Source organism: Diabrotica virgifera, chromosome 9, assembly GCF_917563875.1.
Source record: "Diabrotica virgifera virgifera chromosome 9, PGI_DIABVI_V3a".
In the NCBI taxonomy this organism is placed as follows: domain Eukaryota; kingdom Metazoa; phylum Arthropoda; class Insecta; order Coleoptera; family Chrysomelidae; genus Diabrotica; species Diabrotica virgifera.
Genome location: NC_065451.1, coordinates 26,973,950 through 26,998,872, shown reverse-complemented (window position 1 = coordinate 26,998,872; position 24,923 = coordinate 26,973,950).

Sequence of the window (24,923 nt, the reverse complement as noted above, 5' to 3'; positions counted from 1 at the left end):
CCTTAACCAATCTGCTCAGTTTATCAGGAATGTGGAATTCATCCATGGCTTTATACAATTAATTTCTTAGGACACTATCATAGGCCGATTTAAAATCTACGAAAAGATGGTATGTGTCGATATTGAATTCATTGGTTTTTCCAGTATTTGCCTTAGCACAAAGATCTGGTCTGTTGTTGATAGACCAGGCCTAAAACTACTTTGATATTCTCCAAGAAGTTTCTCTGAATGTGCACTTAGGCGACCATATAAGATACTAGAAAATATTTTGTAAGCTGTATTAAGGAGGGTTATTCCCCTATAGTTTCTACATTCCAATTGATCACCCTTTTTGTGTAGCGGGCAAACGATTCCATTACACCACTCATCCGGAATTTGTTTTCATTCCAGGCTCTCAGTATTATTTTATATATTTGATTAGTCACAGCACCTCCATATGTAATAAGTTCCGCGGATACTCGTATACCATCACTTGCTGGAGATTTATTATTTTTTAGGAGTTTTATTGCATCCCGTACTTCTTGAATTGATGGAGGCTCTAATGGTGTATTGTTGGTTGCTCTTGGGTTTGGTTGATTTCGATCTTTCACTTCGATAATAAGTAGTTCTTTATAGTGTTCCACCCATCTTTTCAATATTTCTCCTTTTGTATTGAGTATGTGCCCCTCATTATCCTTACATAGTCTTAGCCTTGGTTTGAATTCCTTTCTTACATTATTCAGAGTTTTATAGAATGTTCTTGTTTGATTTTCCTGTTTTAATTCCTCAAGTTCTTCCAGTATTATATTTTCATAAATTCTCTTTTTTCTTCTATGAATGCACTTCTCTTCTCTTCTAAGGTCTTTATATTTTTGTTGCTTTTCTCGGGTTCTTTGCTGCATCTGTTTATATGCATCCTTCTTTCTTTTTGTAATGTCCTCACACTCAGACTCAGCATCGAACCAGTCATTGCATGATGGTGGTTTTTCTGGCCCTAGAATATTATTTGCTGCGTCTGTAATATTACTTTTACACATTTCCCAGTTGCTATTAATCAACTTTATACAAAAAAGAATAGAAATAAAACAAAGAAAGATAAATCAAAATAAAACAAAGAAACATAGTCAAATATAATGATATACATAATATACAAAATATTATAATGTAACTTACCTCCTTTACTTTATACTCAAAATTATATACTCAGTCAATTTTTTATTGTTCTTACGATTCAAGAGAGAAGAAAAGAAATAATAAATTTATATGTTGAAAATCAAACATTTATTGAAAAACAAAAAAAAATTAATCTCTGATCTCTATGTGTTACAATTAGAGATCTAGATTATCAAATAAACAAAGATGAAACGAAAAAGTTTTACGGACATAAAAATTATACCTTTACAATGAATGTCCTGTTTTCTTCTGTTGGTTGGTTGGTATGTCCAAAACGCTATTTCACTACGCGAAAAAACACTTCACTGTTAATAGCTACAGCAAACAGTACATAAGGTTATCCATTGTTTATAAAAAAAAATTATAGAAAAATTCAGCATTCAACTCGAACAAAAATTATTTAGTTAGACTCGAACATAAATTATTTAGTTAGACTCGAACATGATTATTGAAAGTTCATTAAACTGGAACAAAAATATACTTTTACTCGAACAAAAATTATCAAAAGTTCATTAACTTTGACCAAAATAAAGTATGTGAGCATACTCCATGTTTTAACTGCACTGTTAAACATAGTAATGCGAAAATTGAAACTCTTCTCTCCTACTTCTGGTTCTGACTGCTTAAAAGAAATTAGTTGATACTAAAAATGGTATGAAATTATAACGACGATTCGCTTAGAAACAGCGAAAAAATCGCCGGAGCTCACGATACACCATCTATATGCCGGGCTGAATCAACTCAGCCGGCTGGGAACTGGAAACTACATCTTAAAAAAAACTGACTGGAACTCAGAACTAAACTTAACTCGATGGCTGCACTACAGGAACTTAACTGAACATCATGATGGAACTAATGGAACTTCTTAACTCTATCCTTCTTAACTTGGGCTCCTTCTCCAAAAAAAAGCAGTTACCTCCTACCTTGACCAATAGCGGCCATACCAAACATTTCTGTACCAATCAGGTGGCAAGAAAACTTACTCAGGACATCCTACAAAATGAATCAATTTTTCTTTCGACCAATTACGAGCTCGCTATCTTTGCAATAACAAGATTCCTAAGTTCTCACGGAATGCGATGACTCACACTATACAGTTAGTTTTGAGAACCAATATTACTAAAGACATCGGCTTATTTTAGGTTGAGCCTTCCGGTTCTGATACACATACAATAGGTTTCTTGTCTGTAAATATCATAAAAACCCTTTACCTTCTAGTCTGCAACAGTCTACAGCATAGTAGGGGTCCTTTCTCTAGATATTTGGATATCGACGAAAATAACTCTGAGTCTATACTTAACGTGGGACCTCTTTGAAAAATGTTCCGTTTACAATTTTGTAGGATATAAACAATTTGGGGTACCTTAGTACACCAAATTTCAAAGAATCGTACGAACAACGAAACAAACATCCAAACCCGTGAGAAATGAATAACGTTATACTCTGCATAAAGACAGTACCGTTTTTCTCAGTATTGTAAACAACTGTTCAATATACACGGAGTAGCGAAAGTGTTACAAATGTAAACTGGGTCGGAGTTTCAAATATTTAGACGGTAATTTCGGGACTGTTTCAAACTAAGGTACATTTTAAATTTGAAAATCAATTTATGTGACGTTTCGATTCAGAACAGCTTTGTTTGTACATGGTTATGGTTTTATATTCAGCTTTTCGTCAATGCTGAAAAAATAGTATATTGTGCAACAAGTGCAGAAAGGTACTTTGAAAAGTATGAGCACAAGCGAATGCCGGAATTTAAACGAGTGAGAGATTAACTTTCTGCACGTGTTACACACTATACTTTTTCTACAACCACAGTTTTTGCTAAAAATAAAAATTACAATTTCCAAACGAAGATTTATTATAATATAAAATTATAAATTGAAAACTGTATTTAATTAATACTAATCAATTTAAACCCCTTATTCCTAAACAAGTTACACAGAAATCAGTTAAAATATGAATGCACTGCCTTAATTTGTTTGAATTTAATAGTAAATTATGCAACGAGCATTTAATGATGGTCATTATGAAGCGAGTATGAGGTTACGAAACGAGCTGTATGCGGCGAGTTGCGTATAGAGTACGAGCTTCATAATGATAATTAAATGCAAGTTGTATACACTATTTTTTCTATGATCATTCACAACAAAAAAAATTTTTAAATTTATTCAGTAGTTTGTCAGTTTGACGGTTTGTTTATATATTGAGAACTGTAAAAACGTATGTATTTGACTCGCCATTGGTCACTGCACTGCGCGTGTACCACCTTTATCCCGAATGCCATATCGCGATTCCATTGGTTGAAAATCTGTATTATGATACAGGTAGTGACATCATAATTGATATATTATAGTATGATAATAGAAAAACTATTTTAAATAATTATTACAAAATAATGTCATATTCGACGTTATATTTATGCAGTCACAGAGTTCCACCAAACCTACTTCATTCGACGTATCTTGTTACGGTTGCTAAATCCTTATTTGTTTATTTCATAATTATAAAATGTTTATTAAGAGGAAACAGTAGCGATCAACAGGTAGCAAAAACGCGTTCCAAGATTGCGGCTGTAATTTTGAATATTTTTTCGAGATATTTGGCACACGTATTCGTAATATAATAAAGAATGGCGGTACAGAGCCCAATTTGAAAAATATATTAATATGTGGAAATTACTCTGTAATTAAATAAAATATTATAAAAACGAGCCTGTACCGCCATTAAGAAGAACAAAAAAATACACTTTCTTCAAGTAAACTTTTTTATCCGATGCCTAGATTTTGTATCATTTTGGAACTACTAAATTTTTTTATTTCATTAGTAGTTCCAAAATGACACAAAATCTAGGCATCGGATAAAAAAGTTTATTTGAAGAAAGTGTATTTTTTTGTTCTTCTTACACCGAGAGAAAAAAATTCTTGACATAAAGAAACTTTATTAATATCTAAGAAATATCGACTTGGCATATTGCCTAAGAAATATATCGTTGTATGTAAGATATAATTTTCTAAAATATTTCAAATAAATTCTACTATAGCCAAAGAAATATATCTTAAACATGATTGAACTATCACTTTCTGGCAAACTTTAAACCCATTTATCAGAAAGAAATTACACTTGATGTTAATTAATTTTATTAGTCATAAAAATATATTTTCTACACATTAGAAAACTATTCTTTCTGAGCAATAATATTTCTTAGTAAGGAATATTATTATTTTACTATTAATAATTAATTTATTTAATGTTAAGAAATATATTTCGCAGAGATAAACGTATATTTAGAGTTAAGTTAATATTTCTTGAAAATAAAGTGATATTACATAAGGCGAAATAAATCATTGTGTTAAGGTAAAATCATTATTTATTAATAAAACAAGATATGAAACCTTATTATTACATACAAATATTTTCTCCACTCTCAAACCACTGGCTTCTACACAACAAGAAAAGTATGGAGAGGCAAATCCAACTTCCTCAAATTTTCTTTCTTTTGTTAATAGCACTTTGTATATCAGCAATTCACTAAAACAAAATCGTTATGTAGAAAGAGTAAACTTACTTTAATAAAACATTTTTTATAGAGATATAGATATTTATTTTGACAAATTTAGGAAATACCAAAAAAAACAAATACACGGCCCCACATAGGAACTATTAATACTAATAATAATCAATCATATTTATTTCAAACATGGCATAATTTAACCTACACATCTTTGTTTATTTTTTTCTTTTTGTTAATGAAATATTAATTATTTATCTGTATAATATTAAGTCACACAATAAACATTGTTTAGCTAAAACAAGAGGGAATATACAACCAATGTAAAACATTGAAGCAGACATAATAATATGTAATTTTCTTAATTTTTATAATCTAAAAGAGACAGCATACCTAATCATTAAGAAATTTTATTACGGGAAAGTGTTATTAGTTTACATCTAAGTCGTTTAATGCATATTAACTAATTCACGGTTTTCGGCAATAACATTTCTTAACCATAAACATATATTTCTTTTAGACTAACTGATTTCTTTATCTCAAATAAATTAACAGAAAAACTCCTCAGCGTTGCACCCGCCATGTTTGATATAGCGTTGTATTGTATATTTTTATAGAAGACGATACATTCAAGAAACCTATTATAGTTGATACATAAGTATACACATTTTTAAAAAGGTACTTACATGTATGAAGTTCTACCATTTCTGGAAGGCCTCGAAGTTGGTTAATAACTCCTTTCTTAATATTGTTCTGAAGCTATATATTATATAATTCTATCCCAGCTTTAAATTGTGACATATTTCCCAGTTAGAATAATAAGCTCCTTTATCTCAGAGTCGTCCATCATTATACCTAAAAAGCATATAAAGATACTATTATGTTTCTTTTTTAACCATTCGGATACGCAACGATATTATTATTACATCTTAAATTACTCAATTTACTTTTATTTAATACCTATATATGTACGTACCTTCAAAATATCCGATAATTTTTAAAGCACACCAATAAATCCAACATCCATCTATATGAACATGAACATATCACGCCATCTTGACAAACACTGACGACTAAATCATAAATAGTTAATCTGCGCAATTCTTTTGTGGAAGAAAATCTCTGTGCAAGTAACATTTCGGCATTAATGACAAAGTTTTTATTTCATAACCAGAGTTACTACAGAGGGTATTTCTGAAGAATTATTTCTTGTGGTTTAAAATATTTATTTGATTGCAAGAAAATTTCTTGTTCACAAATATAAATATGGAATAACTTAACATTATATTTCTTATACTGCAAAATATTTGTAGTTTTCAATTTAAGAAATAAAAACTTTAGGATAAGAAAATTAAATGTAACCATTAATGCATTTCTTAGTATTGAAGAAATTATCTGTAAGAAATTATTGAGTTGTGTTTAAAAAACTCGTTTCTTTATATGTGAACCGGTATGTTTAAGTTAATAGGATATGTTAACTTTTAAGAAATATTGCTCAAAGAAATCGGTGTTTTAGGAGAAAAGAAATTGTTCTCTCGGTATAATCTCTAGTATATTTTTCATATTGGGCTCTGTACCGCCATTCTTTATTATATTATGAATACGTGTGCCAAATATCTCGAAAAAATATTCAAAATTACAGCCGCAATCTTGGAACGCGTTTTCGCTACCTGTTGATCGCTACTGTTTCACCTTAAGAATAAAATTGTAAAATAAAATAGTTGTAACGTCCATAATTTAATTTCTATTCTATAGTTAAATATAATAATTGTCTTATAGGTTATAATATTTGTCTAAATTTTAACCACGGATGTAAACAGAATATGCCGAACTTTTCCACCTACCTCTGCCGAAAGTATATACTTTTCCGGACCTGATTGTAGGGAGCAAAGTTGTACTTTTCCTCCCTAGGGAGGAAAAGTAAAAGTGACGTCATGATATTTCATTCATGAAATATAACTTATTGACGCCCTGTACAATATCTATTTTCTATTACGTAAGTATCTATACATTTTAATGTTTATTTATAAAACACCCTGTATTTTGCAGAATGGTAAAAAACAATAAATTGTTATTTTGATTCACCAAGGTTTACATTATTAATTTGACTTATATTTGACAGTTGACAGTTATATTGTACCTACTTGTTAGTTTTAGTTCTAATAAATTTTGTTGGTTAGTTACATAAATAAATTAAGTAAAAATGAAAAAATGACTTGTTATTTGAGAAAGGTGGAAAAACCATAATATATAACATGGGAGTAAAGTGCCTTTTCCTCCCTTGAATGATTACTGCCCTCCGCTACGCGTCGGGCAGTAAACTTCCTAAAAAGTAGCACTTTCCTCCCTTGTTATACAAATAGCTATTCCGGCACAGAAATGTCACTTTTCTGTACACTAATGTCAAATATCTTATACTGTGAGAAAATATCAAGTTTGCTAACATAAAACTGCAGAAAAGTGCATTTTGAATAGTGGTTGTAGAAAAATGACTATTCCGATTTGGATCTTTGTAACATACCAAATGAATTTAATTCAAGAAATGGATAGAAGAATTTAAAGGAAATTAATTAACTAGAACTGTCTATGAATTTAAATTTTACAGTCTGTTATTTATGTCTCTTTCAAAACTCCCGATATCAAGAAAAAACTTGAATTTGCATGAGAACGGCATGTCGCAAGATTATTTATGGCCTCGATTGTCGCCGCATCCATTTTCAAAACGTCATTGATTCTGTGCTTTTGTTCAAGTACATTTCTGGGAGTGTTGTCTGTAATTCCTGAGAATGGCCTTCTGTTTGTGAGAATCGCTCCAATAAAATACAGTCAATAGGTTTCTGTCTTGAACAAAGTTTAGATCTGTTATAAAGTAATGTCATATTTTCGTTCGATATTTTAAGTATTTAAAACATTAACTGAGTTGGGGAAGTTAAATGTGTAATTTAAAATATTGTTTTCGCTCAATTTTGAAAAATTGAGAAAGCATTGAATTATCCACGTCCGTAGGTCCGTCCGTCTGTCCGTCCATCCGTAAACACAAACAACTCCACCGTCATTATACCAGATATAATGACAAATGAGGTGTTGAATGAAAGCCTATTATAACCTAAGGATGGTACTAAAGGTAAGAAAAACCTAGCACTTTCGGTTTTAGAAATACAACCCAAAGTACTGTTTTAAAGTCACCGGAATAGTACAGTGTGCGGCAAAATAAACAGTACTGAAATTAATATTGAAATGTGTATGATTATTTATATATCTATAGGTAATAGATGATACACCCTTGCAAACATTATTCACGACGCACGTTCCCAATAAAACAGATGTTAAATATGCCCTCTGACCAGTGGCGGATCTACAAGGAGAGAAAGTGAAGAAATTTCCCCCCTAACAAGGTCCAAAGTTAAAGAAAAAAAATTGTTCGAACATAAAAACGTATTAGCTGACATGAAACCTAAACCACTTATCCCTCTTCTTCATGTCATCATCATCATCAGTAGCTCGACAACCCTTTTTGGGTCCTGGCTTGTTCTAAGATTTTCCTCCATTCTGTTCTGTTCCTTGCTCTCTTCTTCCAGTGGATAATGTCAAGTGTTTTCAGATCTTGTTCCATGTATCTAAGTTTGGGTCTTCCCTTTGACCTTCTCCCTACTGGTGTTTGCTTCATTATGTGTTTTGGTGTTTCGGTCTCCAACATTCGTTCAACATGGCCCATCCAGCGCAGACGTCCGATCTTTATGGATGTTATGACATCTGGTTCGTTATATGCTGCGTATAGTTCAAAATTATATCTTCTGCGCCATACGTCATTTTCTTTCACCCCCTTATATATGTGTCTAAATATTTTTCGTTCAAACGTACCTAATAAGTTCTCATCTCTTTCCGACAGTGTCCATGTCTCTGATCCATATATAAGGACCGGTTTTATTAGGGTTTTGTATATTTTGCATTTGGTTTTTCTCGTGATGTTGTTAGATCTTAGATGTTTAATGAGTCAATTATATGTTTTATTAGCAATATGTATTCTTCTCTTAACTTCTTCGCTGACATTTTCATCTGCGGTAACTAGTGAACCTAGATATGTAAAAATTTTTACGCTTTCGATGTTATACCTGTGCTTACCTAACGTTGGTAGGTATTGTTGCTCTTTTCCTATTTTTGCGTTGAAATCACCATAAATAATTTTGATGTCATTCTTTGGACATGAATGGTATGCAGCTTCTAGGTCTTCATAGAATTTTTCTTTGACATCGTTTTCTTTTTCCCATCAGTACGGTTTTCTTTTCTTGAACATTCGTAACATGTGTGTTTTCTAGGATAGGGTTGTTAGCCCTACGCCCAACCCCCTTTTCAGAGGGCCATTTCTCCCTTCCTCGTCGGCCCTGACCCTACTTTCCACTGGGGTTGGTTACCCAATCTCCGGTAGGGTTGCTCAGGTTTACCAGGGTCCACCCGTGTGATTAAGTCACACTTCTTGGAGGTGAGGATAGGAATTGAGTAGGAGTGGCTAGAGGTGTTATCAGCAAGCGACACCTTGTATTGCGCATCACTACTCCTTTGAACCCCTTCTTCTTCATGTGCCGTGCTCTATTATCGAGCGTTGGCTATCAAATTGGCTATAGTAATTTTGTTGACGGCAGCTCGGAAAAGGGATGCAAAGGATATGTTAAACCATTCATTCAGGTTTTTAAGCCATGGCGTTCTTCTTCGACCTGGCCCTTTTCTTTCGTCTACAGTGCCTTGTATTATTAAATGGAGTATATTATATCTCTCTGGATGTCGCATAAATTCAACCCAATACACACGCTAGTTGGGAAAATTAAGGGAACTTAATGCCTATAAGTTATTATTTATATCTTTTATGTAATCTGAGTCTATCCTTTTGATGTATTTTGGTTGGTTTTTCATTGGAAGTTCCCCCCCTAAGGCAAATTTCTAGACCTGCCACTGCCTCTGACACGAAAAAATCTTTAACTTCTACTCCGTAATTTCTAAATGGCAGGCGGTGGATCTGTCTGACTCCTTCAGCATTCCCTCATATGTACGCGTCTCGTGGCGTTAGTTCTGGTTAGATGCAACTCCCCGAAATGATCGCACAGTATTCGAAGAGACTCCCTGGCAGTGTGACAGGTTGTCCCGTCCTGCTGAATCCATTGTTGATTTTAAGCTGAGGACAGTTTTCGTGACCTTTTCCTAATGACCAAAAATAGTACTCCACTATAAAAAAAATTTCTGCACAACTGAGAACCATTCTGAAGCATCTAACATTATCACGACATTCACATACGTTATAAAGACGTTCGGAAACCACTCGCCGTTTCGCCTGACACATACAAATTTGAGGCATACGAATTTCAGTACTGTTTATTTTGCCGCATACCGTACAAGCGATATAATAGTCGACACGCCTTAGCTAGACGAGAACAAATATATATAAGTACTTCCAATTTCATGACTGTCTGTCCGTCTGCCCGTCTATTCACAAATATATCTCCTCCGTTATTAATATAGATAGAATGACAAATGAGGTGTCAAATGAAAGCTTATAACCCAAGGATGCTATCAAAGATGATATATTTGTCCTCGGACTTCCAGTTTTAGAGTTGCAACCGGAAGTACCGTTTTATAGTCACCGAAAAATAGTATAAGCGATATATTATTCGACGTGCCTTAGCAAGATGAGAACAAAACATTATTTCCGGTTAAAAAGTTCTAACCGGAAAAGCCATATTATAGTCGCAGAAATAGTACATGTGACATATCAATCGAAGCGTATTGAAAATCGAGCTTGAATCTTTAGTTTTGGTTTTGAAGTCATTTCCGTTTGCAACAATTGCGACCGAAAGTTTAGTAAAAATTATTCAAAACATTATATTAAGTATTCAAAACAAAATTTTTTCATTCTCTTATTGTTAGATAAATATTTTTAATATTACGATTAAAAACACTACTCTGTTTAAAAAAAACTACAACGTTTATCCACTACTTCACAATGCCTTGTAAGTCTGTAACTTAAAAACATCCTTTGGAAATGTTGTGCGGTGCCGTTTCTTTGTGCTAGTTTTTTGCTTTGCCTAAAGGCGTAGGTAATATCTCTGCGAACAACATGACAGCAACATATAAAAAAGCAATCAAAGAGTGAGGAACAGTGACAGGATAGACTCACTTGGATATTCAAGATGTCTTGTGAGCCGTTGTGTTTCTGATCGTCAGTCGTAACAGCTGACACGCTCTCTCGGAGTGGAGAAAATATTTTTTGGATTCGACTTCGAAGTTTTAGGGAAATTGTAGAAATGCGGGAATTTTATGGAAAGACGGTGGCAAATGTGTGAAAGCAAATTGGCAAATTGAGAATGCTTTACCATTGTTTTTTAACAACATAACTCTTTATTTAATGCTAAATTGGGCAAAAAAGTAGAATATTATGAACATTTAATTGGCAATTATGGCTACGGGCAAAGAAACGATAGAGGAGAAATGCTTCTTAATTTCATGAATGAACATAACATGTACTCAATGAACTCCTTTTTCAATAAAAAACCAAGCAGAAAATGGACATGGATGAGCCCCGATAAAAAGACAAAGAATGAAATAGATTATATCTTAACGAAAAATAGAAACCTAGTAAAAGACGTAACGGTATTAAATCAGTTTGACCTAGGAAGCGACCATAGAGTAATAAGAACAAAACTAGTAATAAACAAAAAACTAGAAAGAAAAAGAATACATGAAAAAAGCTACAAATTGACATCTGAAGAAATAAAAAATAGTGAATTTAATAAAAAGATAATGCATGCATTAAATCAAGTTAACATGCAGCAGATAAACTCCAATGATATTGATGATTTGAATAACCTTATAACCGAAACAGTGAACAAAAGCATTCTGCAACTGAAAAAACCAACAACAACACACAATGAATTAGATAAAGAAATATTACAACAAATAGAAAAAAGGAAGATCTTAAATAAATCTAACTAAAAGGGAACCGCAGAATATAGAGAACTTAATAGGCAGATTAGAAAAGGAATCAGAAAACGAAAAAGAAAAGAAGAAACATTATTAACAACAACTATTGAAAAAAATAAGAGTATGGAATGCCTCACACCGACACTAGGACGACGTCAGATAATATCATTAATGGGAAAAGACGAAAATGAAATCACAACTAGAGAAAACATACTGAAACGAATAGAAGAATTTTACACGGAACTCTACAAAACACATCAAGAAGACGATGAAATGAGACCAGCACGGAAATTAATAAAAAATGTTGGATCGGAAATAATGCCAAAAGTAACAATTTCAGAGATAACTACAGCATTGGGAAACATGAGGAGAAATAAAGCTACAGGAGAAGATAGTATTACTACAGATATGATATTAGAAGGAGGTAAGGAACTCATTGCAATTGTAACTAAACTTATAGAATAAAGCTACAGGAGAAGATAGTATTACTACAGATATGATATTAGAAGGAGGTAAGGAACTCATTGCAATTGTAACTAAACTTATAGACAGTTGCTTACACCAGGGCAAAGTCCCCAAGAGCTGGAACAACTCTAAAGTAATCTTATTACACACGAAAGGTGATAATCGAAAGTTGGAAAACTACAGGCCCATCAGTCTATCGTCACACCTATTTAAAATACTCACCAAAGTCAGAACTACCCGACTAACAAGAAAATTAGATGAATGCCAACCATATGAACAGGCAGGTTTTAGAAAAGGCTATTCAACTTCCGATCACCTGTTAACCACAAAAATATTAATAGAAAAATGTAACGAATACAAGTTTCCAGTTTTTATAGCATTTGTAGACTACGAAAAAGCTTTCGACACTATAGAACACACGGCCGTAATAAACGCAATGCAAAATTGTAGAATAGACAGCAGATATTAACTTAATAAAAGAAACTATGAACCAAGCTACAGCTATATACTACCTAAATGAAAATGAATACACGAACCCTGTACCATTAAACAGGGTAGTCAAACAGGGAGACACTCTATCACCCAAACTGTTCTACACGAACCCTGTACCATTAAACAGGGTAGTCAAACAGGGAGACACTCTATCACCCAAACTGTTCCCCTTAGTTTTGGAGGACGTTTTTAAAAATCTAAATTTAAAATATAAGGGAATAAACATCAATGGCCGCTACCTCAGTAATCTACGATTTGCGAATGGTATAATCCTGATAGCTACTGACCTACAAGAACTGCAAACGATGCTTTCAGAACTACACACAGAATCTTTTAAAATAGGACTGAAAATGAATTTAAACAAAACAAAAGTCATGCACTCCGAAGAAACGATGACAATAATAAACAACAAAGTTATAGAAAAAGTGGAAGGATATATATACTTAGAAAAGAAAATAATACTAAATAGGGAAACTCAAACGGAAGAAATAAAACGAAGAAGAAAGTTAGCATGGGCAGCATTCAGCAAACTGAACTATATACTCAGAAATCAGCAAATTAAACTACATCTCAGATCTAAAGTTTTTGATGCATGCATTATTCCGATATTAAAATATGGGGCACAAACATGGACAATCACAAAAAAGAATATGAACATACTCAGAGTCACTCAACACGCGATGGAAAGAGCAATGCTTGGCATATCACTTAAGGACAGAAAAACAAACACATGGAAGACAGAAAACCAAAGTCACCGATGTGGTACAAAAATCACTAAAATTGAAATGGGAATGCGCTGGACATGTAGCTAGGAGCGATCTTAAAAAATGTCACAGAACAATTCTAACCTGGAGACCATACGAACACAGAAGACCCAGAGGCAGACCTCCTATGAGATGGACAGATGATCTGAAACGAACTGCAGGGAAAAATTGGCTACAAGTAGCGTACAACAAAACACAATGGAAAGGAAGACTTGAAGAGGCTTATGTTCAGATGTGAACGTGAATGGCTAGACGAAGAAGAAGAAGAACTCTTTATTTACACGCGTATATTCCATTTCTTCAGTGCCCCATTTAGGCAGATTTTGAGTGTTGGAAATAGCCTGCTGCTTTGCCTTAGTCCCATATATTTATTCTAAAATTTTCGGAGAACTGGTTATTTTTAGACGAAGTAGTTTTCAATCCTAATAGTAAATTATTAATATTAAAAATATTAAAAATATTACTAAAAGATTTTTAAATTGAAAACTTATTGGTACACTTTCCTGGTGACACCTCCAAGACTTCTACAATTTGCAAGTAAAATGGATGCTGCAGTGAAGACGAGAGGGAAGGAATTCTACACTATGCAATTCACATCCCCCGTCTGTAGCTGGTAAAGTTCCAACGGAAAATTGCACCTAGTTACTCTACAGAGTAATATGACTATAAAATAAAAATGTATACCATTTTTATTCAGCTGCAATGCGAAGGCAAAACTATATTACTTTTCAATTAGAATACGGAGTGCAGTCCAGTCCCCTGAATCGCGATTTTCGGCTCTTATTAACTAACGTAGGCACTGTTCTCCATATTTTAACTGATTTGCATCGAGAGGTTTTCCCACCCATTGCAACTGAAGTGATGATAGTAGGTGGCTAGCGCCATCTGGCATTGAAAGACGAAGTAGTTTTCAATCCTAATAGTAAATTATTAATACTGAAAATATTAAAAATATTACTAAAAGATTTTTAAATTGAAAACTTATTGGTACACTTTCCTGGTGACACCTCCAAGGCTTCTACAATTTGCAAGTCAAATGGATGCTGCAGTGACGACGAGAGGTAAGGAATTCTACACTATGCAATTCACATCCCCCGTCTGCAGCTGGTAAAGTTCCAACGGAAAAATGCACCTAGTTACTCTAGGGAGTAATACGACTATAAAATAAAAATGTATACCATTTTTATTCAGCTGCAATGCGAAGGCAAAACAATCTTACTTTTCAATTAGAATACGGAGTGCAGTCCAGTCCCTTGAATCGCGATTTTCGGCTCTTATTGGAGCCTTCATCGGAAAGAACGTAGGAACTGTTCTCCATATTTTAACTGATTCGCATCGAGAGGTTTTCCCATCCATTGCAACTGAAGTGATGATAGTAGGTGGCTAGCACCATCTGGCATTGAAAGACGAACTAGTTTTCAATCCTAATAGTCAATTATTAATATTGAAAATATTAAAAATATTACTAAAAGGTTTTTAAATTGAAAACTTATTGGTACACTTTCCTGGTGACACCTCCAAGACTTCTACAATTTGCAAGTCAAATGGATGCTGCAGTGAAGACGAGAGGGAAGGAATTCTACACTATGCAATTCACATCCCCCGTCTGCAGCTGGTAAAGTTCCAACGGAAAAATGCACCTAGTTACTCTAGGGAGTAATACGACTATAAAATAAAAATGTATACCATTTTTATTCAGCTGCAATGCGAAGGCAAAACAATCTTACTTTTCAATTAGAATACGGAGTGCAGTCCAGTCCCTTGAATCGCGATTTTCGGCTCTTATTGGAGCCTTCATCGGAAAGAACGTAGGCACTGTTCTCCATATTTTAACTGATTCGCATCGAGAGGTTTTCCCACCCATTGCAACTGAAGTGATGATAGTAGGTGGCTACCGCCATCTGGCATTGAAAGACGAACTAGTTTTCAATCCTAATAGTCAAATATTAATATTGAAAATATTAAAAATATTACTAAAAGGTTTTTAAATTGAAAACTTATTGGTACACTTTCCTGGTGACACCTCCAAGACTTCTACAATTTGCAAGTCAAATGGATGCTGCAGTGCAGACGAGAGGGAAGGAATTCTACACTATGCAATTCATATCCCCCGTCTGCAGCTGGTAAAGTTCCAACGGAAAAATGCACCTAGCTACTCTACGGAGTAATACGACTATAAAATAAAAATGTATACCATTTTTATTCAGCTGCAATGCGAAGGCAAAACAATCTTACTTTTCAATTAGAATACGGAGTGCAGTCCAGTCCCTTGAATCGAGATTTTCGGCTCTTATTGGAGCCTTCATCGGAAAGAACGTAGGCACTTTTCTCCATATTTTAACTGATTCGCATCGAGAGGTTTTCCCACCCATTGCAACTGAAGTGATGATAGTAGGTGGCTAGCGCCATCTGGCATTGAAAGACGAAGTAGTTTTCAATCCTAATAGTAAATTATTAATATTGACATGTAGCTAGGAGCGATCTTAACAAATGTCACAGAACAATTCTAACCTGGAGACCATACGAACACAAAAGACCCAGAGGCAGACCTCCTATGAGATGGACAGATGATCTGAAACGAACTGCAGGGAAAAATTGGCTACAAGTAGCGTACAACAAAACACAATGGAAAGGAAGACTTGAAGAGGCTTATGTTCAGATGTGAACGTGAATGGCTAGACGAAGAAGAAGAAGAACTCTTTATTTACACGCGTATATTCCATTTCTTCAGTGCCCCATTTAGGCAGATTTTGAGTGTTGGAAGTAGCCTGCTGCTTTGCCTTAGTCCCATATATTTATTCTAAAATTTTCGGAGAACTGGTTATTTTTAGACGAAGTAGTTTTCAATCCTAATAGTAAATTATTAATATTGAAAATATTAAAAATATTACTAAAAGATTTTTAAATTGAAAACTTATTGGTACACTTTCCTGGTGACACCTCCAAGACTTCTACAATTTGCAAGTTAAATGGATGCTGCAGTGAAGACGAGAGGGAAGGAATTCTACACTATGCAATTCACATCCCCCGTCTGCAGCTGGTAAAGTTCCAACGGAAAAATGCACCTAGTTACTCTACAGAGTAATATGACTATAAAATAAAAATGTATACCATTTTTATTCAGCTGCAATGCGAAGGCAAAACTATATTACTTTTCAATTAGAATACGGAGTGCAGTCCAGTCCCTTGAATCGCGATTTTCGGCTCTTATTGGAGCCTTCATCGGAAAGAACGTAGGCACTGTTCTCCATATTTTAACTGATTTGCATCGAGAGGTTTTCCCACCCATTGCAACTGAAGTGATGATAGTAGGTGGCTAGCGCCATCTGGCATTGAAAGACGAAGTAGTTTTCAATCCTAATAGTAAATTATTAATACTGAAAATATTAAAAATATTACTAAAAGATTTTTAAATTGAAAACTTATTGGTACACTTTCCTGGTGACACCTCCAAGACTTCTACAATTTGCAAGTCAAATGGATGCTGCAGTGAAGACGAGAGGGAAGGAATTCTACACTATGCAATTCATATCCCCCGTCTGCAGCTGGTAAAGTTCCAACGGAAAAATGCAACTAGTTACTCTACGGAGTAATACGACTATAAAATAAAAATGTATACCATTTTTATTCAGCTGCAATGCGAAGGCAAAACAATCTTACTTTTCAATTAGAATACGGAGTGCAGTCCAGTCCCTTGAATCGAGATTTTCGGCTCTTATTGGAGCCTTCATCGGAAAGAACGTAGGCACTTTTCTCCATATTTTAACTGATTCGCATCGAGAGGTTTTCCCACCCATTGCAACTGAAGTGATGATAGTAGGTGGCTAGCGCCATCTGGCATTGAAAGACGAAGTAGTTTTCAATCCTAATAGTAAATTATTAATATTGACATGTAGCTAGGAGCGATCTTAACAAATGTCACAGAACAATTCTAACCTGGAGACCATACGAATACAAAAGACCCAGAGGCAGACCTCCTATGAGATGGACAGATGATCTGAAACGAACTGCAGGGAAAAATTGGCTACAAGTAGCGTACAACAAAACACAATGGAAAGGAAGACTTGAAGAGGCTTATGTTCAGATGTGAACGTGAATGGCTAGACGAAGAAGAAGAACTCTTTATTTACACGCGTATATTCCATTTCTTCAGTGCCCCATTTAGGCAGATTTTGAGTGTTGGAAATAGCCTGCTGCTTTGCCTTAGTCCCATATATTTATTCTAAAATTTTCGGAGAACTGGTTATTTTTAGACGAAGTAGTTTTCAATCCTAATAGTAAATTATTAATACTGAAAATATTAAAAATATTACTAAAAGATTTTTAAATTGAAAACTTATTGGTACACATTCCTGGTGACACCTCCAAGACTTCTACAATTTGCAAGTCAAATGGATGCTGCAGTGAAGACGAGAGGGAAGGAATTCTACACTATGCAATTCACATCCCCCGTCTGCAGCTGGTAAAGTTCCAACGGAAAAATGCACCTAGTTACTCTAGGGAGTAATACGACTATAAAATAAAAATGTATACCATTTTTATTCAGCTGCAATGCGAAGGCAAAACAATCTTACTTTTCAATTAGAATACGGAGTGCAGTCCAGTCCCTTGAATCGCGATTTTCGGCTCTTATTGGAGCCTTCATCGGAAAGAACGTAGGCACTGTTCTCCATATTTTAACTGATTCGCATCGAGAGGTTTTCCAACCCATTGCAACTGAAGTGATGATAGTAGGTGGCTAGCGCCATCTGGCATTGAAAGACGAACTAGTTTTCAATCCTAATAGTCAATTATTAATATTGAAAATATTAAAAATATTACTAAAAGGTTTTTAAATTGAAAACTTATTGGTACACTTTCCTGGTGACACCTCCAAGACTTCTACAATTTGCAAGTTAAATGGATGCTGCAGTGAAGACGAGAGGGAAGGAATTCTACACTATGCAATTCACATCTCCCGTCTGCAGCTGGTAAAGTTCCAACGGAAAATTGCACCTAGTTACTCTACAGAGTAATATGACTATAAAATAAAAATGTATACCATTTTTATTCAGCTGCAATGCGAAGGCAAAACAATCTTACTTTTCAATTAGAATACGGAGTGCAGTCCAGTCCCTGGAATCGCGATTTTCGGCTCTTATTGGAGCCTTCATCGGAAAGAACGTAGGCACTCTTCTCCATATTTTAACTGATTCGCATCGAGAGGTTTTCCCACCCATTGCAACTGAAGTGATGATAGTAGGTGGCTAGCGCCATCTGGCATTGAAAGACGAAGTAGTTTTCAATCCTAATAGTAAATTATTAATATTGAAAATATTAAAAATATTACTAAAAGATTTTTAAATTGAAAACTTATTGGTACACTTTCCTGGTGACACCTCCAAGACTTCTACAATTTGCAAGTCAAATGGATGCTGCAGTGAAGACGAGTTATTTTTACTTTTAAACCAAGTTTCGCAAGTATAATTTTGTTTTCTACGCCCGTCTGTCCGTCCGTCCATATGTCTGTCTGTTTGACGGTAAACACAACTCCTCCGTCATTATACCAGCTAGAATAACAAAAGAGGTGTCGAATGAAAACTATAAATGTATATTCCAAGGATGGTACTAAAGGTGAAAAATTTTACCTAGGACTTCCGGTTTCAGAAATTCAACCGGAAGTACTGTTTCAAATTCTCCGGAATAGCACAAGTGATATATTATTGGACGCGCCTTAGCATGATGAGAACAATTATGTACTCCGGTATCATGACTGTCTGTCCGTCTGTCCGTGAGTCCGCAAATTCTTCAATAACTTCTCTGTTATTAATACAGATAGAATAAAAAATGAGGTGTCAAATGAAAGCTTATAACCCAAGGATGGAATTAAAGATGAGAAATTTGATCTCGGGCTTCCGGTTTTAGAAATGCAACCAGAAGTACTGTTTTAAAGTCACCGAAATAGTACAAGCGATATATTGCTGGACGCGCCTTAGCAGGAAGAGAACAAATATACACTTTCGGTTTCATGACTGTCCGTCCGTCCGCGAATATAACTCCTCCGTTGCTAATACAGATAGAATGACAAATTAAGTTGGCTTTATGTATTAGAGTTGAAACCGGAAGTACCGTTTTAAAGTTACTGAAACTTAGCAAGATGAGAACAAGTCTATGGTTTTGGATTTTATATCATTTCCGGTTAAAAATATCTAACCGGAACTGCCACAGAAATAGTACATGTGGCGTATCAGTCAAAGCCTATTGAAAAGTCAAACTTGAATCTTTAGTTCCGGTTTTGAAGTCATTTCCGGTTAAATAATTATGACCGAAAGTTTAGTAAAAATAACTAAAATTTGTGAAATCGTATATCAATCGACGACGACGCAAAGTTACACGCGCGAATAGTTCAAATATGGACTTCCGGTTATACTTTCGATCACTTTGGGTGAAAACCTAGGACTTACGAAGTCCAATTACTTGTTAATAATAGTCTTCATAAGGGTATTGTATCATAAGCTATCATTTTCCACAAATAATAGATGAGTTGATCTATCTTCACGTTCGTTTTCAAAAGGGTTTTCATAACTTTCAGTACAAAGTGAAAGTAAGAGTGTTGGTCACTGAGATGCCATGATAGTTCTTGCAGCCTTTCTTATCCACTTTTTTATGGATCGATGTAATCCATCTTCTTTCCAAGTTTTAAGAATATTATCTCTGTGTAGGTATATTGAAAAAGATCTGTCAGCATATTAACAAGCATTGATGTTGCATTTTTAAAAGTACAGCAGGAATTCCTTCTATTCCATAGGCTCTTTTATTTTTCATGGTTTTTATAAGTTTCGCAGCCAGGTAGTCCCCGATATTTCTATATTTTTTAAGTTATACTTCTTTAGGTCCGATGGGAGTGAAATTTAATATGCGAGAATTCATCAAAAATCTTGTTCCCCAGCGGAGACTTATTATACCTTTGCTCTGATTGGGTGTTCAAATGACATGGCAATAATTATTGTTCAATATGGAGGTTACGGATAAACAAATATTGTATATTAGTTTTTATTGTTGTGAGGACACAGACAAAAGCAAGTTTATAATTGTAGTAACTTTGTAAATAGTTTTTAAAAAATTACATAGGTACTTACCTATTTGGAAAATGTATGTACCTACCCATTAGTAGGTAATGCTTTGATTTACATAATTTGATTACCAACAAAATTTCTACCACTCTTCATCTAACATACCTATTGTTTTCTTACTCTATGTTTTGTTGTATTTTAATTCGCTTTGTGAATACACACACACACACACACACACAAACACACACACACACACACAAACACACACACACACACACACACACACACACACACACACACACACACACACACACACACACACACACACACACACACACACACACACACACACACACACACACACACACACACCCACACCCACACACCCACACACCCACACACCCACACACCCACACACACACAAACACACACACACACACACACACACACACACACACACACACACACACACACACACACACACACACACACACACACACACACACACACACACACACACACACACACACACACACACACACACACACACACACACACACACACACACACACACACACACACACACACACACACACACACACACACACACACACACACACACACACACACACACACACACACACACACACACACACACACACACACACACACACACACACACACACACACACACACACACACACACACACACACACACACACACACACACACACACACACACACACACACACACACACACACACACACACACACACACACACACACACACACACACACACACACACACACACACACACACACACACACACACACACACACACACACACACACACACACACACACACACACACACACACACACACACACACACACACACACACACACACACACACACACACACACACACACACACACACACACACACACACACACACACACACACACACACACACACACACACACACACACACACACACACACACACACACACACACACACACACACACACACACACACACACACACACACACACACACACACACACACACACACACACACACACACACACACACACACACACACACACACACACACACACACACACACACACACACACACACACACACACACACACACACACACACACACACACACACACACACACACACACACACACACACACACACACACACACACACACACACACACACACACACACACACACACACACACACACACACACACACACACACACACACACACACACACACACAATTAGCCTACCGTACCACATGACAAGTACGTGTAAGTGGTCAAGTCGGGTGACGGGTGTGTGTAAGTGAATTTCAACTCTAAGCACGCGGGTTCGAATCCCAATGCCAGTTTTTATTTTTTATACATTTTAAGATTTTGAATATATTTGTTATATAATTTTTTTCAGCAAATGCGTATTTTGTTAAACTGTTTGCCAACAATTATTGTTCAGAAATCATTTTTTTTGTGCATTTTTCAATGTGATTGTGTGTGTTTTATTCTTTTATTTTTTTAATTTTTGGTATTGTTTTAATAAGAATGTTTGGAAGTAGTAAGTATTAAAATTAGTTTAATATTTAAATAAAATATAAACAAACTGTTTAAAGTACATATATTAATTTCGTTGGAATCATATAATAGAAGTATGACTTCTTACGTGAGTTCAAAGTACACACACATTCTTTTTTGGTCTATACATTTGCTCGCTTCTGATTGTTTGATGGAGATACTCAGATCTGGATTTTTGTAGGTCTTTTGCGTAGCTAATTATTGTAAATACGTTGTTAGAAGGAGTGAGGACCAGTGACAGGATAGACTCACTTGGATATTCAAGATGTCTTGAGAGCCGTTGTGTTTCTGATCGTCAGTCCTAGCAGCTGACACGCTCTCTCGGAGTAGATAATATATTTTTTTGATTCAAAGTTACGTAGCAAAATTGTAGAACTGCGGGAATTTTGTGGAAAAGCAGATGGCAAATTGGCAAATTGAAAATGCTTTGATATTGTTTTTTTAACAATTTAACTGTTTTGTTGAATGGGTTGCATGTGCGAGTTCATTTTGAATGAAGTAAAAAACAGACGTACTAGCAATCATTTAATTTTTATTTTCCGACGACGGTATCGCTCTCTACAATATGTGTGGTTATAAAAACGATGCTATAAAATCCATAAGATCAAGCCAATATTTAAAAAATACATATATTTATGTTACTAGTATAGTATAGTTGATCTAAAAGATGGCATAACCCAGACATCCAAAGTGAAAGTTATCCTTCAACACCAAATTGTTCTATATGGTCCACACAATGTCCAGAAAAATATCACACCATTTTGAGCGACGGGTTGGGGGGGGGGGGGAGAGGGGGAGAAATCAGTAAATTTGTAGTTTTTTAAATTTTTCGCCAATATTTCTAAAACTATGCGGTTTAGCATGAACAACCTTCTATACAAAATTGTTCTACATTAAATTTGAAATAAAAAAGACCCTATGCATAATCTTTCTAAAATGAATGGTTCCAAAGTCACGGAGGTAGTATAGTATAACTCCTAACCCAAACATCCAAAGTAAAAGTTTTCCTCCAACACCAAAATGTTTTATATGGTCCACATATTGTTCAGTAAAAAGTTACACCATTTTGAGCGTCCGGTTTGGGAGGGAGATGGGAGAGAAGCCGGTAAATTAGTAGTTTTTTTTACGTTTTTCGTCAATATTTCTAAAACTACGAGTTAGCGTAAACAATGTTATATACAAAAATATTCAACATAAAATTTAAAACAAAAAATGTTCTATACATAATTGTTATAAAATCAACGGTTCCAGAGTTACGGAGGGTGAAAAGTCGAGGTTTTCGATACTTTTTATATTATTTGGGCAATATTTATGATATAACTATACCAAAAACCCAGACATCCAAAGTGAAAGTTATCCTCCAACACCAAATTGTTCTATATGGTCCACATAATGTTCAGAAAATAGTCACACTATTTTGAGCGTCGGGATTGGGGGGGAGAGGGGGGAGAAATCGGTAAATATAAAAAGTATCGAAAACCTCCACTTTTCACCCTCCGTAACTCTGGAACCGTTGATTTTATAACAATTATGTATCCAATCTTTTTTGTTTTAAATTTTATATAGAATATTTTTCTATAGAACATTCCTTACGCTAAAGCATAGTTTTAGAAATATTGACGAAAAACGTAAAAAAACTACTAATTTACCGACTTTTCCCTCGTCTCCCCCCCAAACCGGACGCTCAAAATGGTGTAACTTTTTACTGAACAATATGTGGACCATATAGAACAATTTGGTGTTAAAGGAAAACTTTTACTTTGGATGTCTGGGTTAGGCCTTTTTTTGGAAGAATTATACTATACTACCTCCGTAACTTTGGAACCATTCATTTTAGAAGGGTTATGCATAGGGCCTTTTTTATTTCAAATTTAATGTAGAACAATTTTGTGTAGAGGGTTGTTCATGCTAAACCGCTTAGTTTTAGAAATATTGACGAAAAACTTAAAAAACTACGAATTTGCAGATTTCTCCCCCCTCTCCCCCCCAAACCCGACGCTCAAAATGGTATGACTTTTTTCTGAACATTATGTGGACCATATAGAGCAATTTGGTGTTGGAGGATAACTTTCATTTTGGATGTCTGGGTTTGGGTCTAACTATACCATACTATACCGTTAAAACCCGATTTCAGTTAAAACTCGAATTTACTAGGAAAAACTAATTTTAACTACGCGCTTTGACAATTCTAGTTTTGACTAGTCAAAACAACATTAAACTGCTAAATTCAGTTAAAACTAGAAATCTTGAACAAATTTCAATATTATGTACCTGAATTTTTACATTTTTGACATAATTGAACCTATTGCGATTGGTTATGGAGGTTGGGATAGGTTGAAGACTAAAACCGCCAGAAAATACGCAAATATAACAATTGATATGTTTAATAATTTTATATTATTGTGTGAAACCTGCCAACGGAAGAAGAGTGAAGCGAAGGGGGGTCTTGTGTCGAACCCTATATTTCATTCAGAAATGAATAGTCGCTGTTTAGTACAGGGCGGATCTGTTTTGAGATGGACGTTGAGAGGTGACTCTAATTTTTTTGCAGCAGAAATTGCTTGGAAACAATCCATATAATAATAATTGAGTTATCCTCTTACTGAAAAAGGTCCGGAACATTATTTAAATAATCAAAATGTCAAAAAATTAGGGAAAAAATCGATTTTTTTCTTCGTTTTTTGATTATAACTTTAAAAGTAGATCGGTACTCACCGGAGGGACCGCAGACGTTCGGAAACAATTAGCGTCTCTTTGCAAAGACAATGACGTCGACTTTGCAAAGTAACAAGACACTTACTCAACACACACACTACACATTACTCCCCTGACTTAGTAATAAGTTATACAATTACGTGGCTAAAGGTTCTAGTTCTAAACCAAAGCCAGAATCAG